This window comes from Stegostoma tigrinum, chromosome 16 (genome assembly GCF_030684315.1).
Source record: "Stegostoma tigrinum isolate sSteTig4 chromosome 16, sSteTig4.hap1, whole genome shotgun sequence".
NCBI lineage: Eukaryota > Metazoa > Chordata > Chondrichthyes > Orectolobiformes > Stegostomatidae > Stegostoma > Stegostoma tigrinum.
The window spans coordinates 57,099,683-57,119,163 of NC_081369.1; the positions used below are offsets into that span (position 1 = coordinate 57,099,683).

Here is a 19,481-nt window from a genome sequence, read left to right on the forward strand (position 1 = left end):
AGCACCTCTTCAACAGATGGCTAGCCAATCAACACATCCCCAGAAAGACATTTCAGATTGCTAACTCTATGATTGGACTTTTGGACTCCCACGTTAAAAAAAAATGGGGATATTGATAAGCTGATATTCCCTCAGCTGTTTTGCATTTAAGCTGCAACAAATTGAATAATCTCTTTATCCGTTCCAGTTCTATCTCTCTTTGTAAGTTTGTAAGTGTGCTGATGTTGTGAGATTTTCCCCAGATCTAAAAGCATGTGAACTGAACCCTCTTCCTGGATTAACTTTACCACAGTCTTATCACCATCCTTAAAACATCAGAGCCCATAATTAGTGGGAGTGGGAAAAATATGTCTGCACGTTTTTGTTCAACAATAGAGAAAACTATATCATTATCTGTTTATGGAGCTGTGAAGAGAATAGGAAGAGAGAACTCATAATCTCTCTGTAACAGTGGAAATGCCAGCTAACAGGTTGAAGGAGAAAGTGAATTATCTTTTGGCCTTGTTGCAATTGGTTAATTGGGACCAGAGGGAATTTTTACAGATTGTTTTCTTCTCAAATTGGCCAGAATATCTATAATGTTTTTGTTTGCTTCACTGGAGGGTCTGAATTAAAAGGAGAGGCCAGGTTGGCTGGGACTTTTGTTTTTCCTCATAGAGTTTTGTAAAATCATGAGGGACAGATATAAGATAAATAGCCAAGGTCTTTTCCCCAAGGTAGGGGAATCCAAAACTAGAGGGTATAGAGTTAAGGTGAGAGGTGAGAGATTTAAAGGGACTTGAATGGCAATTTTTTCACACAGAGGGTGATGCATTAATGGAACAAACTGCCAGAGGAAGTGGTAGAAATGGGCACAACTACAACACTTAAGAGACATTTGGACAGGTTTATTCATTCACAGGATGAGAGTGTTGCTGGTCCAGCAGCATTTATTGCCCATCCCTAATTGCCCAGAAGGCAGTTAAGAGTCAACCACTTTGCTGTAGGTCTGGAGCCACATGTAGGCCAGACCAGGTAAGGATGGCAGTTTCCTTCCCTAAAGGACATTAGTGAACCAGATGGGTTTTTAGACAATTGACAATGGATTCATGGTCATCATTAGATCCTTAATTCCAGATATTTATTAAATTGAAATTCTACCATCTGCCATGGCAGGATTCAAACCTGGGTCCCCAGACCATTAGAAGAGAAAACAAATGTGGAGCTGGACGAACAAAACAGGCCAAGCAGCATCTGAGGAGCACAAAAGCTGACGTTTTGAAAAGATTTTCTGATGAAGGGCCTAGGCCTGAAACATCAGCTTTTGTGCTCCTCAGATGCTGCTTGGCCTGCTGAGTTCATCCAGCTCCACACTTTGTTATCTCGGATTCTCCAGCATCTGCAGTTCCCATTATCCCCAGAACATTATCTGCGTCTCTGGATTTTCAGTCCGGCGATAATACCAGTAGGCCATTGCCACCCCTTGCCGTCCCCATGAATATAAAAGGTTTAGAGGGATGGAGGCCAACTGGGACTAGTTCAGTTTAGGAAACCTTGTAGGCATGGATGATTTGGGCTGAAGGGTCTGTTTCGATTCTCTCCATCTCTGTGACACTCTGACTTTGTGACCCGAAGGAGACTAATGTTTTTTGATAGGGTGAACAATATGTAGAGGTCTTTTCCAAATCTGTCATTGTTTGTAGGTATACCAGCACAACTGATTGGAATAGGATACATCTGCGTGGTTGAGGGGCAAGGCCCAAAAAGGCAAGATATGGCAAGGCAGCGTTCCTTGCGGCTGGCACTTGTGGGATGCCAATGTGCTTATAGGTGAGGCGCGTGTGTCCAGTGTCCATGGAGCATGCCCTAAAATGTTTGTGCCGCGCGTCTGATATGGTTTCATTTGAAGCAAGCAACAGCTGAAGTCACCAGGTACCCGCTCTGACCTCCATGTTGAGAATTCTAGCCAATTAGATTGCTTGGCAGGGATGGTAAGTTAGGGAGTTGCATATTGATGAGGGACGGTGTGCAGATATTAGTTTATTAACAAGCAATAATGCCCTTTAATTGTCAATTCACTGCTGCTTTGTGAGAATCTCCCCTTGACACATGGGACATGCATAACCAGATGCCGCAAGTTGCTCCAGACATTGAAATTGGTCTCGCTGGCTGGACTTTTTGTGTGATCCTGCAGAATTTTTCACCGTCGGAGCCATCAGCGTTGCTGGGCCAAGAGCTTGGAATCCCCTCCTTAATGGCAATGCGTGTTTACCTGCAACAATGGCTCAAGAAGACAGATCACCTTCACCTCCTCAAGGGATGACTAGGTACAGGCAATAAATGCGGCCAGTGATGCCCATGCCTAGCCAGTGAATAATAAAGAAGGCACATTGTTCAGCTTCCTATTGGTTTCCACACAACAATATTAAAGATCAGAAATGTGCATGCATCGTTTGCAGTTGAGTCTGTTATTTTATTTAAAGTGAATAATTGTTGTTTTGATTAGCAAAAAAAATCCATGTTTGTGTCAAGTAGAGTTCAGGAGAAGGAAGGAGTTTGTGCAAACTTTTAATAATCCATGTTTTGAAATACATTTTAAAAGTTCATTTTTTATTTGGGCATATTGTAACTGTATTTGTAAATAAACACTTGGTAGTGCAGGTCTTAGTGTGTGATATAAACATTGTGCAGAAAATTACTTTAAATTACATTATCATTTTTTATAACCTCTAGATGTTCCAGAGGGATTTTTTTTGGGAGGTTGACTGATTTTTCCTAATCAATTCATTCAGAAATGTTATTATATACGTCTGGAGCAGGTGGGACTAGAACCTATGCCCTCCTGGTTCAGGGGTAGGGGCATTACCACCATGCCACAAGGCTGCCCCTTTTCTTTGTGAAGTGCTTTTAATATATTATTGGTGTTGCAATGAAAAAAATACGGCGTCTGATTTCAAATCATTACAATCCCACAAATTGTAATGACTTACAAGGTATGCTGTTTTATTGATGTGAGTTTAGGGATAACATTGACCATAATGTTGAGTACCATGGAATCTTTTACTTTCCCCGAAATGTGCCGCAAGCTTTTCTCTGGACTCATATGAGTACGTGTGACAATAAGACTAATTCAATTCAAGTTACATTTAAAATACACCAGTTATGATAACTGCAACATTCATTCCACACTGTGCTGACAGTGTCACCATAGATTACATGGTCAGTAACTGGAATGGTACTTGAATCTATAATCTCCTGACTAAGTTACAGGAACATCGCCCAAGGAGCTGAGTTGATATCTACCATGTCCTGTAAGCAGAAAGCAAAAAAGCCATCAGTGAAGGGAGGCCTAAGTGTTGCAGAGGTTGTGAGTAGTCTTTGCATTAAAAAAGATTAATGACTTGGAACAAAGTTCGTTAATTAGGAAACAGAGAATTGAAAATGTTTACTAACTCTCATTTTGCTGACTCAGATTCTAAGTGACATTGTTTATTTAATATAAAACTGTATCCAGCCCCAGTTATTTTCATGAATGCACAATCTTTCAGCATTTCGCATAAATATAATTATTGCTTTTACAAGAGCGCAGCTTTGGTAATTATTGCTGATGTTGAAATTAATTGTAGTTTGAAATGGACATTTGGCAACTATATTCCTGAGGTTAGGCTTTTCGAAAACAGTAATGCCATTTCAAATAAATTGCCTCTAAAATGAATAGAGCTGTGTTTACATGTTTTTGCATGAGTTTTGTGCTCACCAAATTGAACCTTGGAAACTGCATTTTATGTAGTTACGTGCAACTATAATATTATAATCAGGATGGTGATTGTGATAATTATTTATCATTTTGCTTGCGTAACTGATATTTCAGAATCTTTTTCCCTGAATCTACTGGGACTTAAGGACAATCAATGTTGCTGTGGAGATCTGAAGCACTCATTTGGCACCTTAAGAGAACAGAAACAAATAGCCAAGGGTTTTTCCCAGGATAGGGGTGTACAAAACTAGACAGCATTGTTTTGAGGTGAGAGGGGTTTAAATTTAAATTTAAAAGGGACCTGAGGAGTAACATTTTTACAGAGAAGGTGGTGCATATATGCTGCCAGAGGCAGTGATAGAGGCAGGTATAATTTCAACATGTAAAAGACATCTGAACAGCCACATGGATAACTAAAATTTAGAAGGATATAGGCCAAATACAGGCAAATGGGAACTGAAAGAACTGCGGATAATGTAAATCAGAAACAAAAGCTGAAGTTGCTGGAGAAGCTCAACAGGTCTGGCAGCATTTGTGAAGAGAAATCAGAGCTAATGTTTCAGGTCTGGTGACCCTTCCTCAGAACTGATGGTAGCCGGGAACATATCATTAATATGCAGAAGAAAGGATAGGGTGAGAGAAGGTAAAGAGACTGTGCAAACTCCACACGGGCATTCTCCCCGTGTCTGCGTGGGTTTCCTCCGGGTGCTCCGGTTTCCTCCCATAGTCCAAAGATGTGCAGGCTAGGTGGATTGGCCATGCTAAATTGCCTGTAGTGTTCAGGGGTGTGTGGGTTATAGGGAGATGGGTCTGGGTGGGATGCTTCAAGGGGCGGTGTGGACTTGTTGGGCCGAAGGGCCTGTTTCCACGCTGTAGGGAACCTAATCTAATAAGTGGATATGGAATCCAAAGATAGAGAACAGTTAGGCAGACAAAGGTAAAACAATATGACTGGGAGGGTGAATGATTGTTAATGGGGAATGTTAGTGGCTAACAATAGGTAGTCTGTAACGACAGACTATGTGATGACAAGGCCTGGGGTGTGGGATAGGGGACTAAGACATGAGATAGTTCAGGCCCCAAAATTATTGAATAAAAACTGGAAGGACTGCGGCTGCTGTAAATCAGGAACAAAAACAAAGTTTCTGGAAAAGCTCAGCAGGTCTGGCAGCATCTGTTAATGTTTTGGGTCACTCTGTTTTTTCCTTCACTGATGTTGCCAGGCCTGCTGAGCTCCTCCAGCAACTTCGTTTTTGTTCCTAATATTTTTGAACTCAATATTGAGTTTAGAGGTCTGCAAGGTCCCCAGGCAGAAAATGAGATGCTGTTCTTCCACCTTGTGCTAAACTTTGCTGGAGCACTGCAATAATCCGGACAGAAAGATGTTAGTCAGGGAACAGAGTGGTGTGTTAAAATGGCAGGCAACAGGTAACTGAGGGTCTTTTTTCTGCAAAGTGGTCTATGCTTCGTTTCCCCTATGTAGAGGAGACGAAATAATGAGCATCGAATGCAGTAGGCTAGACTGCATGAAGGGCAGGTAAAGTGCTGCTTCACTTGGAAGGTATGTTTGGGCCCTTGGGTACTGAAGACATTGAAGATGGAGGAGGAAAATGGGCAAGTGTAACACTGGTTGCAGGGCCCCAGTTCAATTTAGGAGACCTGTTCATCATGGATGAGTTGGGTCGAAGGCTTGTTTCTGTGCCGTATGACTCTAAGGAAGACAGAAGGGTAAATCATTTGGTCATTCCTTAAAATCATTGAGGTTTCATTTTTTACTTACCTTGCCATACTCCCCATAGCCTTGTGCCCCTACCATAAACCCTGACTCATAGATCAAAAGTTTGCCTAACTCAGCCTCTAATTCCATTCCTGCACATCCCAGATGTCCAAGTTCTTCAAGGACCGCAACTTTCCCCCCACAGTGATCAAGAACGCCCTTGACCGCGTCTCCCGCATTTCCCGCAACACATCCCTCACACCCCGCCCCCGCCACAACCGCCCAAAGAAGATCCCCCTCGTTCTCACACACCACCCCACCAACCTCCGGATACAACGCATCATCCTCCGACACTTCCGCCATCTACTATCCGACCCCACCACCCAAGACATTTTTCCATCCCCACCCCTGTCTGCTTTCCGGAGAGACCATTCTCTCCGTGACTCCCTTGTTCGCTCCACACAGCCCTCCAACCCCACCACACCCGGCACCTTCCCCTGCAACCGCAGGAAATGCTACACTTGCCCCCACACCTCCTCCCTCACCCCCATCCCAGGCCCCAAGATGGCATTCCACATTAAGCAGAGGTTCACCTGCACTTCTGCCAATGTGGTATACTGCATCCACTGTACACGGTGTGGCTTCCTCTACATTGGGGAAACCAAGCGGAGGTTTGGGGACCGCTTTGCAGAACACCTCCACTCAGTTTGCAACAAACAACTGCAACTCCCAGTCGCAAACCATTTCCACTCCCCCTCCCATTCTTTAGATGACATGTCCATCATGGGCCTCCTGCAGTGCCACAATGATGCCACCCGAAGTTTGTAGGAACAGCAACTCATATTCCGCTTGGGAACCCTGCAGCCTAATGGCATCAATGTGGACTTCACCAGCTTCAAAATCTCCCCTTCCCCCACCGCATCCCTAAACCAGCCCTGTTCGTCCCCTCCCCCCACTGCACCACACAACCAGCCCAGCTCTTCCCCTCCACCCACTGCATCCCAAAACCAGTCCAACATGTCTCTGCCTCCCTAACCTGTTCTTCCTCTCACCCATCCCTTCCTCCCACCCCAAGCCGCACCCCCATCTCCTACCTACTAACCTCATCCCACCTCCTTGACCTGTCCATCTTCCCTGGACTGACCTATCCCCTCCCTACCCCCCCACCTATACTCTCTCCACCTATCTTCTTTTCTCTCCATCTTCGGTCTGCCTCCCCGCTCTCCCTATTTATTCCAGAACCCTCACCCCATCCCCCTCTCTGATGAAGGGTCTAGGCACGAAACGTCAGCTTTTGTGCTCCTGAGATGCTGCCTGGCCTGCTGTGTTCATCCAGCCTCACATTTTATTATCTCAGCGTCTAATGTATTTTTTCACCCACGCTCCACTGCTCTCTGGGCTCCAATGAATAACAGATCTCTGAGAGAAAAAAAACCAGCGGTCAGCAACACTCACTAATGAGTATGATTGTTCACTGATGAAATTCCACTGCACTGAATCCCTCAAGATAGATGTCATGTAGAGGGTATCTTTTAAGATGCAAATACCGTTGCACATCAGCAGACACACAGCCCCTAGACAGGAGGTAGATCTAATTCCAATGGCCTGTAAATCTCGCTGACTCCGGATCTCCCTGCTGCTGCACCCTTCATTTGTCATAGTAGCCATTAATATCACATGAATATCTTCCACCTGGATCACCGTTGAGGATTTGTTTAGGACTGTGCTTTCTCTAGGTCCTCCCCTCTCCGCCACAGCAAGGTGCAATCCATGGAAAATCCTCATCTCAGTAATAAATTGGAGAATCCTTATTTTGAATCTGTGATCCTTAAATCTAGATTCCTCCATGAGAGAAAATGCCATTTTAGCATCAAGACTTTCAATAGCAGTCAGAAAATTATCTTTCACAATAAGATCACCACTCATTTTTCTAAATGCTAATGAATATACATAAAGAGGGCACAGCATCCTCTGAGACTGGCTGAAGGATTACTCTTCTTTGTTCTTAACCAAATGGTGAGTGTTGTATTCCTGATCTGAATTTTGCACACACTCCCTCTGATTTCCCACTTTGCTGTTTCAGTAAGGCTGGTGTTGAGTGCCTATAAATGGACATTAGGTGGTCCACATTGTTGTCTGGGACAGAGTGTCTCTAAGATCCTGCAGACTCTTTGATCGGTGTACACAATGTTGATTTACACCAGCAGCTTAGCATGATTCGGGAAAGGACTACACAGCATGAGTCCTCAGCCAGTGAACCAGGTCGCAAATTTATTTGAAGACAGCAATGATTAAGAGTTAGACTTTACACTTTGAACCACTCTATTTCTAACAATCTGCTTCTTTAGAAACCTAAAATACTTCCCTGATAGTCGTAGATTTTGCTGGCCTGTTGAATTGTTTAGTCTGTTCCTCTCTTCACAGGTTGATTCTCTCTGTGGTTGGAGGGTGAGCTGGTCTGGTCACCGCTGTATCCCAACATGTCTCTAGGTATGCTGGAGAGTGGGGCTACCCAAGTCCTGCCGAGCTGGGTTCGTGCACCCTCCTGGTTACCTTCTGGAACTTTCCAAAGACTTGACTGATTGGAGGTATCAGATTAATTGGCTTTATCACTTTGAAATGCTGCTCATGGCTCTTTGATGGCTTGCTTAACAGCAAGCCCTTTAATTTGAATAAAAACTGAAGGATGCTGTAAATCAAGAACAAAAACAAAGTTGCTGGAAAAGCTCAGCACATCGGGTAGCGTCTGTGAAGTAGAAAACAGAGTTAACGTTTCAGGTCCGGTGACCCTTCCTCAGAACATGTTTGTTTTTGACCCCTTTTAGGAGCTTGCTCGTGGACCTGGATGTCTGGTTTTATCCCACAACATACTCCTGGTCTTTTGTCTTACTGAGGCATGTCTGCCCCTTGCATCCAGTGTTGTTTGTTTGTCAGGAAGGGTTGAGCTTCCCTTTTACACCTCCTGGTGCCCACTCCGGTTTTGATTGTCTGGGCTTGCATCTTGCAAGGACTTGCCCCCTGGCAGAATTGTCGCTTGTGTCTGTTTTGGCTCGGGGATCCCAACATACTTTGCTTTTTGGCCAATTTTAAGATCTAATTTATTTCAGTTGCTGTGCGTGTACTTCTGGCTTCATTAGTGAATGATTTTTATTTCACTCGAGCTAATACCTTGAATTTTACCTTTTATCGGCTTTGTTGGCTTTTTTCACCATTTTACAACTGACTTTTAGGTTTTTGGACATGATGGGCACTGCAAACATTCAGTGGATCAGGGCTGATTATAACTGAATTGTTGACCGATCTGACTTCACCATCTACATTGACTGACCTGCGTGTTTGCATAGCTTTTCTATTTGCATTTTTCAGCAGATAGATTCATAGAGTCATACAGCATGGAAACAGACCCTTCAGTCCAACCAATCCATGCTGATCATAATCCCAAACTAAACCAGTCCCGCTTGCCTGCGCTTGGCCCATACCCCTCCAAACATTTTTCATTCATGTACTTATCTGAGTGCCTTTTAAATGCTGGAACTATAACTGTATCCACCACTTCCTCTCGAAGTTCATTCCACAAACAAACCACTCCCTGATTTAAAAAATTGCCCCCATGTCTTTTTTTTAAACCTTTCTCCTCTCACGTTAAAAATATGCCCCCAGTCTTGAAATTCCCAAGTGAAAAGGCACCTGCCATTCACCTGATCTACACCCCTCATGATTTTATCCTGTAAGGTCACCCATCAACCTGCTACACTCCAGTGAAAAAAGTCTCAACTTATCTGGACTCTCCTTATAACTCAAACTCTCAATTCCCAGCAACATCATGGCTAATCTCTTCTGAATCCTCTCCAGCTTAATGATATCCTTCCTACGACAGGGAGACCAGAACTGGACACAGTGCTCTAGAACAGGCCTCACCAACATGCTGTACAACCTCAACACGATGTCCTCAATCCAATTCTCAAAGGTCTGAGGAATGAAGGCAAGTGTGCTAAATGCCTTCTTAACCCCAGTATCCACAAATGATCCAAACTTCAGTTACTTATATTCCTGAACACCTAGATGACTCGGTTCTACAATGCCACCCAAGGCCCTATTTATAATTGTATAAGTCTTGCATTTGTTTGTTTTACCAAAATGTAATACCTCACATCCATCTAAATTAAACTGCAACTGCCACTCATCTGATGTACTTTATTGAAAAAATGTCTTTAAATGTATTCGTCTGCTCAGCTGGGCTGTCTGGGCAAATCATAAGTGGGCACAGGGATGTTATAAATAAGAGTGGATTCATTAATCACACAACGACAGGACAATCAAACCCTCATTTCCAAAGCTGCCATGCTTTGCAAAGTCAGGAAGGAGAGATCGCATCCAGAGTGAGACGTAGCCTAAGTGAGTTACAGTTCGGGGAATTTGGAGGCACTATGGAAATTTGTTGCAGGAGGCAGAGGAGCTTTTTGCTTACTATTTTTTGACTCACAGTTTATAAGGTTATTTTTAACAGGATAAATCGAAGCCCAGGATCAGGGCCAAGCATAAATGAATGACATCACAGTTAATTGCCTGGTGACAACTATGTATTTGACTTCTCTAGCACAGATTACTTTCAGATTGAGGGGAAATAGGGGAAATACTTATAGGCTGCAAACGGAAACACCAGTATGAAATTTGTAAAACTTAAATTAGGAACTAAGCAATTAAAACAGAAATGCCGGGGCAGGCAATGTATTGAAATTGAATGATGCAGGAGCCAATGTGGTTTGTTGTGCCTACATCTGTAGTAAGTGTTAGTTGCTTGAGGAACTCCAGCTCAGAGTTGATGAGCTGGAATCTGACCTTTGAACGTTCTGACACATTAGGGATGGGGAGAGTTACCCGTATGCTGAGTTGCAAGAGGCAGTCACATCCCTTCGATTAACTACTTCAAATTCAGCCTGTGGTCAGAGACAGAAGGTGTGACTATGAGCAAGGCAAGTAGAGGAATCCAGTCCTTGAGACTGTCTAACAGGTTTGAGATTGTGGGTGAGAGTGGGGTATGCAGGGAGGATGAGCAAAGTAACCATTGCACTGTGATACAGAGAGAGCCATTCAAGGGAGGGGATAAGCAAGAAATGCAGTTGCAATTGGGGATAGTATAGTCAGGGGAATGGGCATTGTTTTCTCTGGCCATAATCAAGAGTCCTGAAGGCTGTGTTGCCTGCCTGGTGCCTGGGTTCGAATCTGGCCTACAGAGGAGCTTGGAGTGGAAAGGGAAACATCCAGCTTTTGTAGTCCACGTGGATGCCAGCGATATTTGTTGAACAAGGAGAGAGGTTCTGCTGAAGGAACTGAAAAGTTGATAATCTCCTGATTACTGCCTGAGCCATGAGCAAACTAGCACAGGATCAACAAGACTAAAGAGGTAAACACATGACACAAAAGTTGGTGAGGGAGAATCAGGCTTGGCTTCATAGGTCATTGCGACCACACTGGGGAAGAAGGGAGCTGCTTCACCCTGCATATCCCATTCTCACCCACCAAGGGAGCAAGAATCTCAAATTTGCTAGGCAATCTCAAGGGTTGAGGCTCCTTCAGCAGTAACTCCTGGATTCCTCTACCTGAATCTTGAGTCTTGGCAAACCTCATAACTAGGACTGTGGGTAGGGCTTTAACTAAATATTGGTGGGATAGGTACAGTTACATGGAAAATTGTGAAAAGTGTTAAAGGTGGGGAGTGCTCAGCATAGGCCAGAGAGTGTGGCAAGGTTCAGGAATCAAACTTCAGGCATAGCAGATAAGGAGACAACTATGAGAAAGAGGGCAGTCAACATAGGACTGATGGTGTTATACATAAATGCTTACAGTGTATGCAACAAGGTTAGTAACATTGTGGCACAGATTGAAATCGGTAGGTATGATGTTGAGGGTATCACAGAGACGCAGCTGCAAGGGGATCGGAGCTGAGAACTAAACATTCAAGGATACACATCCTATCGAAAAGCCAAGCAGATGGAATGAGGGGTTGGGTTTGCCTTGTTCGTTGGCAATGGGACTGAATTGATAGGAAGAAATGATTTCAAGCTGGAAGACATTGAACGTGCGTGAGTAGTATTGAGGGACAGCAAAAGAAAAGAAACCCTCTTGGGAGTTGTGTACAGGCATCTTAGCAGTAGTGAGGATGTGGAGCCGAAAATAAATCAGGAGATGGGCACGGCATGTAAATATGGCAGTGTTATAATAAACGTGGGGGACTTCAATATTCAGCAGGACTTGGAAAATCAGGTTGGTAGTGGATCCCGTGAAAACAAATTTGTGGAGTATCTACAATGTGGTGTTTTTGGAACAGATTGTGGTAGAGCCCACTAGGGACCAGACTATTCAGGTTTTCAGTGATATATAATGAGGCAGGCTTGATTAGGGAGTTTAAGATGAAGGGACCCCTGGGGGTCAGTAACGATAAAATGACAACATTTGGCCTGCTGTTTGAGAGAGAAGCTGGATTCTGATGTAATGGTATTCCAGCTTGAGGGAAGGGATCCATAAAGACATGAATGAGGAGCTGGCCAGAGCTGATTGAAAGGGAAGATGGTAGAGCAGCAATGGTAGAGGTTTCTGGGGTAACTTGGGAGGCACGGCAGAAATTCATCTCAAGGAAGAAGGAGCGTACTAAGACAAGTCAAGGCAACCATGACTAACCAGGGAAGTTGAGGACTATATAAAGGAAGCAAAAGAAAAAGCTTATGTTGCACTGAAGATTAGTGGGAAGCCAAAGGATTGGGAAGCTTTTCAAAATGAGCACAGGATAACTAAAAAAGCAACAAGGAGTAATAAGATGAAGTATGAGAGCAAGTTAGTTAGTAATATAAAAAAGATTGCAAGAGTTTTTTTCTTAGATATTTGTGAGGTAAGAAAGAGGCAAGAATGGACATTAGACCATAGAGAATGAGGCTGGAGAGGTAGCAACAGAGAAGAAAGAAATGGCGGAGGCAGTGAATAGTACTTGGCATCGGTTTTCATAGTGGAAGATATGAGTAGCATACCAGTTGTTGCGAGGTTGGTGTGTGTAAAGTTGTAAAATGGGAGGAAACATTGCATTTCCCCTTTAAAAGATGGTGGTTTTTTTCAGTTTTTAGAGTTAAAATGGGTGCCTGACCAGCAGCTTGAAATGCATGTATATGCAGAGAGTGTCTGAATGGCAACATTTTGTATGGAAACGGCCAAGAAGCATTTTTATCAATACAACGATTCTTTTCAAATTTAGTTAATAAATTTAAATCAAACCCACAGATTGTAAAAACCTATTAAATTTATATCTGGTGGTCTTGACAAGCTAGAGCCAATCTGAGTGTAAAGAAGTTAATAGGTCATCAAGGGTATAAAGATGAGGGCATTTGGAAAATCGGACAGCCAAATGCCAAATACCAAGAGACAACACCTTTTAGCTCTCTGAGAAAGCATCACCTAATTAATCAAAGGTACTTCTAGCTAAGAATCTTTGCAAAGAAAACATCTCTGACAGCAAAATCAGTGGAAGAAAAAGATTTGTGACTTGAGATCGACAGAAGACAGGCTGGAGAAGGCAAAGTGTTCCAGAGGATGCAGTTGGTGCGAATTTGGAGAGATTAAGTTTTAATTTATTAATGTCTTATTAACTGGGTTTATATTAGTTGGACTTGTGTTTGTTTGAGCAGCATTCCAGTAGAATTTAGTTCAGTTAAGGAGCAGGTAGCACTTCGGGGGGAATTGTTCAAATTGCAATTCCATTAATTTGTTCACAGGTAGGGTTAAATAAACAAATTGTTGCTATTTATAGTCCATCAGGGATTTTCTTTCATTTAACTTTGCCATCTCTGTAACAGTTTAACAAATTAGGTAAGGCGAGGCAAGCTTCTCTGTAAGTTTTGGGCTTTAATTATTAAAGGGGGGCCTCCACTCCCACTGTAATAGACGGGGGGCTTGTGTTTTGATTTTAATTATCAGCGAGCTTCGACCTCCCCTTTATAGCACAGTACTTCCAGAGAGGCAGAGTGCAGAGGTGAATGTAATGGCCCCCACTAAGGAGAAGGTGCTGGGAAGGCAAAAGGTCTGAAGGGAGATAAATCACCTACACACCAGATGGGCTGAACTCCAGAGTTCTAAAGGAGGTAGCTGTGGAGATTGTAAAGGCATTGGTGGAGGTCTTTCAGGAATTACTGGAGACAAGGAGTGTGCCGGAGGACTGGAGAATGGCTAAAGTAACACCACTGTTAAAGAAGGAAGGGAGGCAGCATACGGGATAGGCTGGCAAAGAATGGATAGGCTGGTAGTTTGGCCTTGGTTGTTGCAAAGATTTTAGAGATCATTCTTAAGGATGAGCTTGCAGAGTGCTTGGAGATGCATGGTAAATTAGGGCTGAGTCAGCATGGCTTTGCTTTTGAGGAGGCAATGAGCTAGTTAGAAAACTGAGAGCCAGTGAATTTGATTCATTTGGATTCCTTTGAGAAAGTGCCACACGGGAACCTTCTAAATAAGATAATAGCCCATGGTATTAGGGGCAAGGTTTTGGCCTGGATAGAGGACTGGCTGACTGGCAGAAGGCAGAGAGTAGGGATAAAGGGGTCTTTTTCAAGATAATTTGGAGTGACTAATGGAGTTCCATAGGCGGATATTTGTGTTGGGAACACAATTATTCACTCTATACATTAACAATCTGGACAAAGGAACTCAGGCAGTGTTGCTGATTTTGCAGATGACACAAAGATAGTTGTAGGAACAAGAGGTGGTGAGGAAGCAGGAGGCTGTAGAAGGACTCAGCCTTCCTAGGAGAGTGGGCATAGAAGTGGAAGATGGAATACACTGTGGGAAAGTGTGAGGTTATATACTTTGGTAGGATGAATAGAGGTGTAGACTATTTTCTAAACATGGAAAGGCTTCATAAGTCTAAAACACATTGAGGCTTGAGAGGCCTACTTCAGGGTTCTCTTCAGGCTAAAATGCAGGTTTAGTTGGCAGTCAGGAAGCCAAATGCAATGTTAGCGTTCATTTCAAGAGGCCTAAAATACAGGAGAAGGGATGTGCTGCTAAGGCTGTACAAGGCTCTGGTCAGACCCCATTTGGAATATTATGAGCAGATTTGGACCCTATACCTAAAGTAAGATGTGTGCTGGCATTGGAGAGAGTCTAGAGGGGTTTTACATGAATGATCACGGTGTTGAAGGGCTTGAAATATGAGGAGTAGTTGACGGCGCTGGGTCTGTGCTTGATAGAATTTAGGAAGGTTGAGGGGGAATTTGATTGAAACTTACAGAAAACTGAGAGGCCTGGATAGAGTGGATTGGAAAAGATGCTTCCTCAAGTGGGAGAGACTAGGACCCAAGGGCACAGCCTTGGAGTGTAGGGGCCCACCCTTTAGAGATGAGGAGGAATTTCCACAGCCAGAGGGTGAGAATCTGGGAATTTTTGCTGCAGAAGGCTGCACAGATCAAGTCTTTGAGTGTCTTTAAGACACGGCTGGCTGGGTTCTTGATTGGTAAGTGGATCAAGGGTTACAGGGAGAAGGTAAGATAACAGGGTTGAAAAGCTTATCAACCATGATCGAATGCTGGACCAGATTTGAAGGGCCAATAAGCCTAATTCTTAAATTACATTTATCTTGTGTCTCCTTTATCTTACGGTCTTATGGCATGATTGCAGGATATCCCTGTGAAAACTTCTACCCCAATGTCTCACCTTGTCACTTTGCCAGCCTCGCTGATCAGCAGTCCATCCCCAAAGGCAGCCACGATCGAATGGTGGAGCAGATTCAGTGGGCTGAATGGCCTAATTCTGCTCCTATGCCTTATGTTCTTATGGTGTAAGATTGCAATTTCCCTCCTGAATTAGGCCTTCCACTTGAAGGAGGTGTTCATTCTGTGAAAGACATATTCTCCCCTCTCCTGATGCCATTGTCTACCTTTCACAAATGTTTTTCCAGCAATTTCTGTTTTTTGTTTTGGGTTTTCAGCATCCCCAGATCCTTGTTTTTTTTGTTGTGTGAATATTGGATTGTCCAGGCCTGTACTCATCGGAATTTTGAAGAATGAGAGGGGAACTCATTGAAATGTACATATTTCTGACTGGGCAGGACAGACTGGATGCAGGGACGATAGTCAGCTGTAGAGTCATAGAGTACTACAGCATGGAAACAGGCCCTTCAGCCCAAGCTGGTCCTTGGTGCCCCCTCAGCCAGTTCCAATTGCGCGTATTTGGTCCATATCCCTCTTAACCTTTCTAATCCAATAATCTATTCAAATGCTTTTTAAATAAATTATTGCGCCCACCTCAACTACTTTCTCTGGCAGCCTATTCCAATATGCACCACCCTCTGCGTGAAGAAGTTGCCCCTCACGTCCTTCTTATATCATCTCCCTCTCACCTTAAATCTATGCTCTCTAGTTTTCAATTCCCCATCCCGGGCAAACAGACTATATGCTTCCATGCTTTTTATATCTTTTATGATTTTGTATGCTTCAATAAAGTCAGCCCTCATTCTCCTACATTCCAAGGAATAAAGTCCTATTCTGGCCAACCTCTCACTAAAACTGAGGCCTATGAGTCCCAGCAACATCCTTGTAAATTTTCTTTGCACATTTTCCAGTTTAACTATGTCTTTCTTATAACAGGGTGACCAAAGCTGTACACAATGCTCCAAGTGCGACCTCACCAACGACTTATGCAACTGTAACATAATGTTTCAACTCCTACATTCAATGCCTCGGCCGATGAAGGCCAGCATGATAAATACCGATGATTCTAGATCTTAGATATCTAGAACAAGGGATCATGGTCTCAGGATACACTTAACACCATTTAAAACTGAAATGAGGAAACATTTCTTCACTCAGAGAGCATTGAACCTGTGGAATTTTCTACCCCTTAAGGTGCTAGAGGCCAAGTCACTAAATATATATTATGGAATGAAATGGAAACATTTCTAGATGCTAAGGCCATCAAATAGTATGGAAAGAGAGTGGTGTATGGCATACGATAGAATATTAGCCACAATCATATTGAATAGCATAGCAGGCTTATTGGGCCAAATGATTTACCCCTGCTCCATTTTTCTATTTTTTTCCACATTGACAAAGCATGAGAGTGGTTTCTCTAAATCTTTTCCAAGTAGAAAGTTTAATTGATAACCGTCTGCCCTATTATGTGGCTGTATGATATTATTTCAAAGTGGACTGGGAGTGTTGTTCCTCATGTTGTGGCTAACAGATATCCCTCAAACCAACATCACTGTTGTTTGTGGGGCTTGATATGAATAAATTCATTGCTATGTTTCCTACATTGCAAACGCGTTCAAATCAAAAGTCACAATACTTAAGGAAGATGTCTCTGGTAGAAAAGACATGATGCAGTTGTAAAAATCACTATCGAAATGCAAGTGATAATGGGAACTGCAGATGCTGGAGAATTCCAAGATAATAAAATGTGAGGCTGGATGAACACAGCAGGCCAAGCAGCATCTCAGGAGCACAAAAGCTGACGTTTCGGGCCTAGACCCTTCATCCCGAAACGCCAGCTTTTGTGGCTCTCTGGTGAAGGGCCTGGGCCCGAAACGTCAGCTTTTGTGCTCCTGAGATGCTGCTTGGCCTACTGTGTTCATCTAGCCTCACATTTTATTATTATCGAAATGCAAGTCTTTTGTTTTCTATCTTTCTCTCTTACTTCTTTCTTTCTTTCTGCCCAGATATAAAAAAAAGAGCCCAACATCTCCTGGATTCACAGATAATTACAGCAGAGAAGGAAACCATTCAGCCAATCATATCTGTGTATGTCAACAAAGAACTGACTATTCCAATCCCACGTCCCAGCTTTTAGCCCATAGTCCTGGAGGCTACAACATTGCAAGTGAAAATCTACATTCTGCTTCAATGTTAGGAGTTTTTCTGTCTCAGCAATCCTTTTAGGCAGTGGGGTTAGGGTTAGGGTTTCCAGAATCTCACCAACTTTCCGATTGAAAAAAAATACATTTTCCTCAACGTAGTGGTTACCACAGTTGCCTGACTGCGCTGGGGACCCGGATTCAATTCCAGCCTGGGGCGCCTGTGTTTGCAGAGTTTGCACGTTCTCTCTGTGTCAGTGTGGGTTTCCTCTGGATGCTCCGGTTTCCTCCCACAGTCCCAAAGATGTGCAGGCTAGGGGAAATGGCCGTGCTAAATTTCCTGCAGCGTCCGGGGGGGATGTGTATTCTAGGTAGGTTTGCCATGGGAAATGCAAGGTTACAGGGATAGGGTAGGATTGGATTTGGGTGGGAAACTCTTTGGAGGGTTGATGTGGACTCGATGGACCGAATGGCCTGTTTCCACACTGTAGGATTCTAAGATTATCTTAGCCTTATACCTTACATTAAATCTATGCCCCCCCCCCCCGGTTATTACCACCTCTACCAATCGAAAAAAAGTGCCTTCTTATACCTGTAATAATCTTATACACCTCCGTTAGGTTCCCTTTTAAACTTTGCTGCTTCAAGGAAAACCAATCTTTCCTTGTACGTCTGACCCTTCACCCCACACAACTTCAAGCCCAATGCAGTAGGCACCTAATCAATTAATTCTTGTGCTAAAAAGTAAGGCAGAAACTTTAGCAGGCGGTGCCTGTCCATCTCAGTGAGAAAATCCATTACCTAGGACGAAAAAGATGAAATTGGAGACGAAAACAGACGCGTTTGAAAGATGCCAAGCTAAGGGTTTACAAGATTGATGCAGGAGGTAGAGATCTCGGCTGATTGGGTTTCTATCACTAAGTCGCCCACAGATATATCTCACTCATTTACACTCAAGAGGAGTTAAGCAGTTGACATTGGATTTGGGATGTCATGGTTTCACTTTAATCAAAACGTTCAAAACACAAACGACACAATTGTCACCAGCTTGTCCGTCACATTTATAGATTTAATTTCAAGATTTGTGTACGTCAGAATAGCCAACAAACTCCCCTTCAGAGGCTCCTCCAAAATGTAAAGATACGTGTACTTGTCTCATTCAGCACTAGAGGGCAGCATCCGCTCAAAATCCTGCCACTTAATAGGTTTTACATTGCCATCATTTTAATAAACGTAAAAATATCTAATATTCTTTCATATTTATATTCAGTGATTACATTTGGCACAAACACAATGTTTCCCCCCCCCGCCACTTCTGATTCAGGACTTTAAGTCAATTATTAATTTCTGGAAAATCTCTTGCTCCAATGCTACAACAATGACTTGTGTTTAGACAAGCATCTGAAAGGTAATAAAATGTTACAGTTATCAAACAAAATATGGCTATTTTATCAAGTAAGGTGATATTAGGTGGCTGACAAAGGGTTTGGTCAAAAAATATTCTTTTCCATGAGGAGGGAACCAGAGAAAGGGGATAGATTTAGGGAAGGAAACTAAAGGTGCTGCAGGGATTTGCAAAAAAGGGCGAAGATTTTAAATTTGAAGGGGTCCCGAAACAGAACACAGGGGGAGTACGGTGAATGGGACTTGGTGTGTGTTAGAATCTGGGATGTGGGAATTTGGATGGCCTCAAGTCAATGGGAGGGTTGAACGTGGAAGGTTGATCAGGAATTGAAAAGTTACCGTGAATAACTGAGGAAGCGCAGGGAGAATTGAACAATCGAGGAAATCAACCGTTTCCTAAAGAAAGACAGGACAGTTACACCTTTCTCAAACTTGGGATGTATCAAAGCATTTGCCAATCAGCAAACTAACCTTTCTCGAATGGCAGATAATGAAATGTGAGGCTGGATGAACACAGCAGGCCCAGCAGCATCTCGGGAGCACAAAAGCTGACGTTTCGGGCCTAGACCCTTCATCAGAGAGGGGGATGGGGTGAGGGTTCTGGAATAAATAGGGAGAGAGGGGGAGGCGGACCGAAGATGGAGAGTAAAGAAGATAGGTGGAGAGAGTATAGGTGGGGAGGTAGGGAGGGGATAGGTCAGTCCAGGGAAGACGGACAGGTCAAGGAGGTGGGATGAGGTTGGTAGGTAGGAAATGGAGGTGCGGCTTGGGGTGGGAGGAAGGGATGGGTGAGAGGA

The 19,481-nt window shown here is 43.4% G+C and overlaps 1 long non-coding RNA gene across 1 annotated transcript in view; it reads left to right on the forward strand.

The window, feature by feature from the left end:
* Window positions 1-17,678, forward strand: part of LOC125459816 (uncharacterized) — a 31,338-nt gene extending 13,660 nt beyond the window's left edge. Inside the window, exons 2-3 of the long non-coding RNA XR_007249111.2 lie at window positions 7,878-8,041; window positions 17,146-17,678. This is a non-coding gene — a long non-coding RNA (uncharacterized LOC125459816). The remainder of the gene's footprint in view (window positions 1-7,877; window positions 8,042-17,145) is intronic.
* Window positions 17,679-19,481: the final 1,803 nt, after the last annotated feature.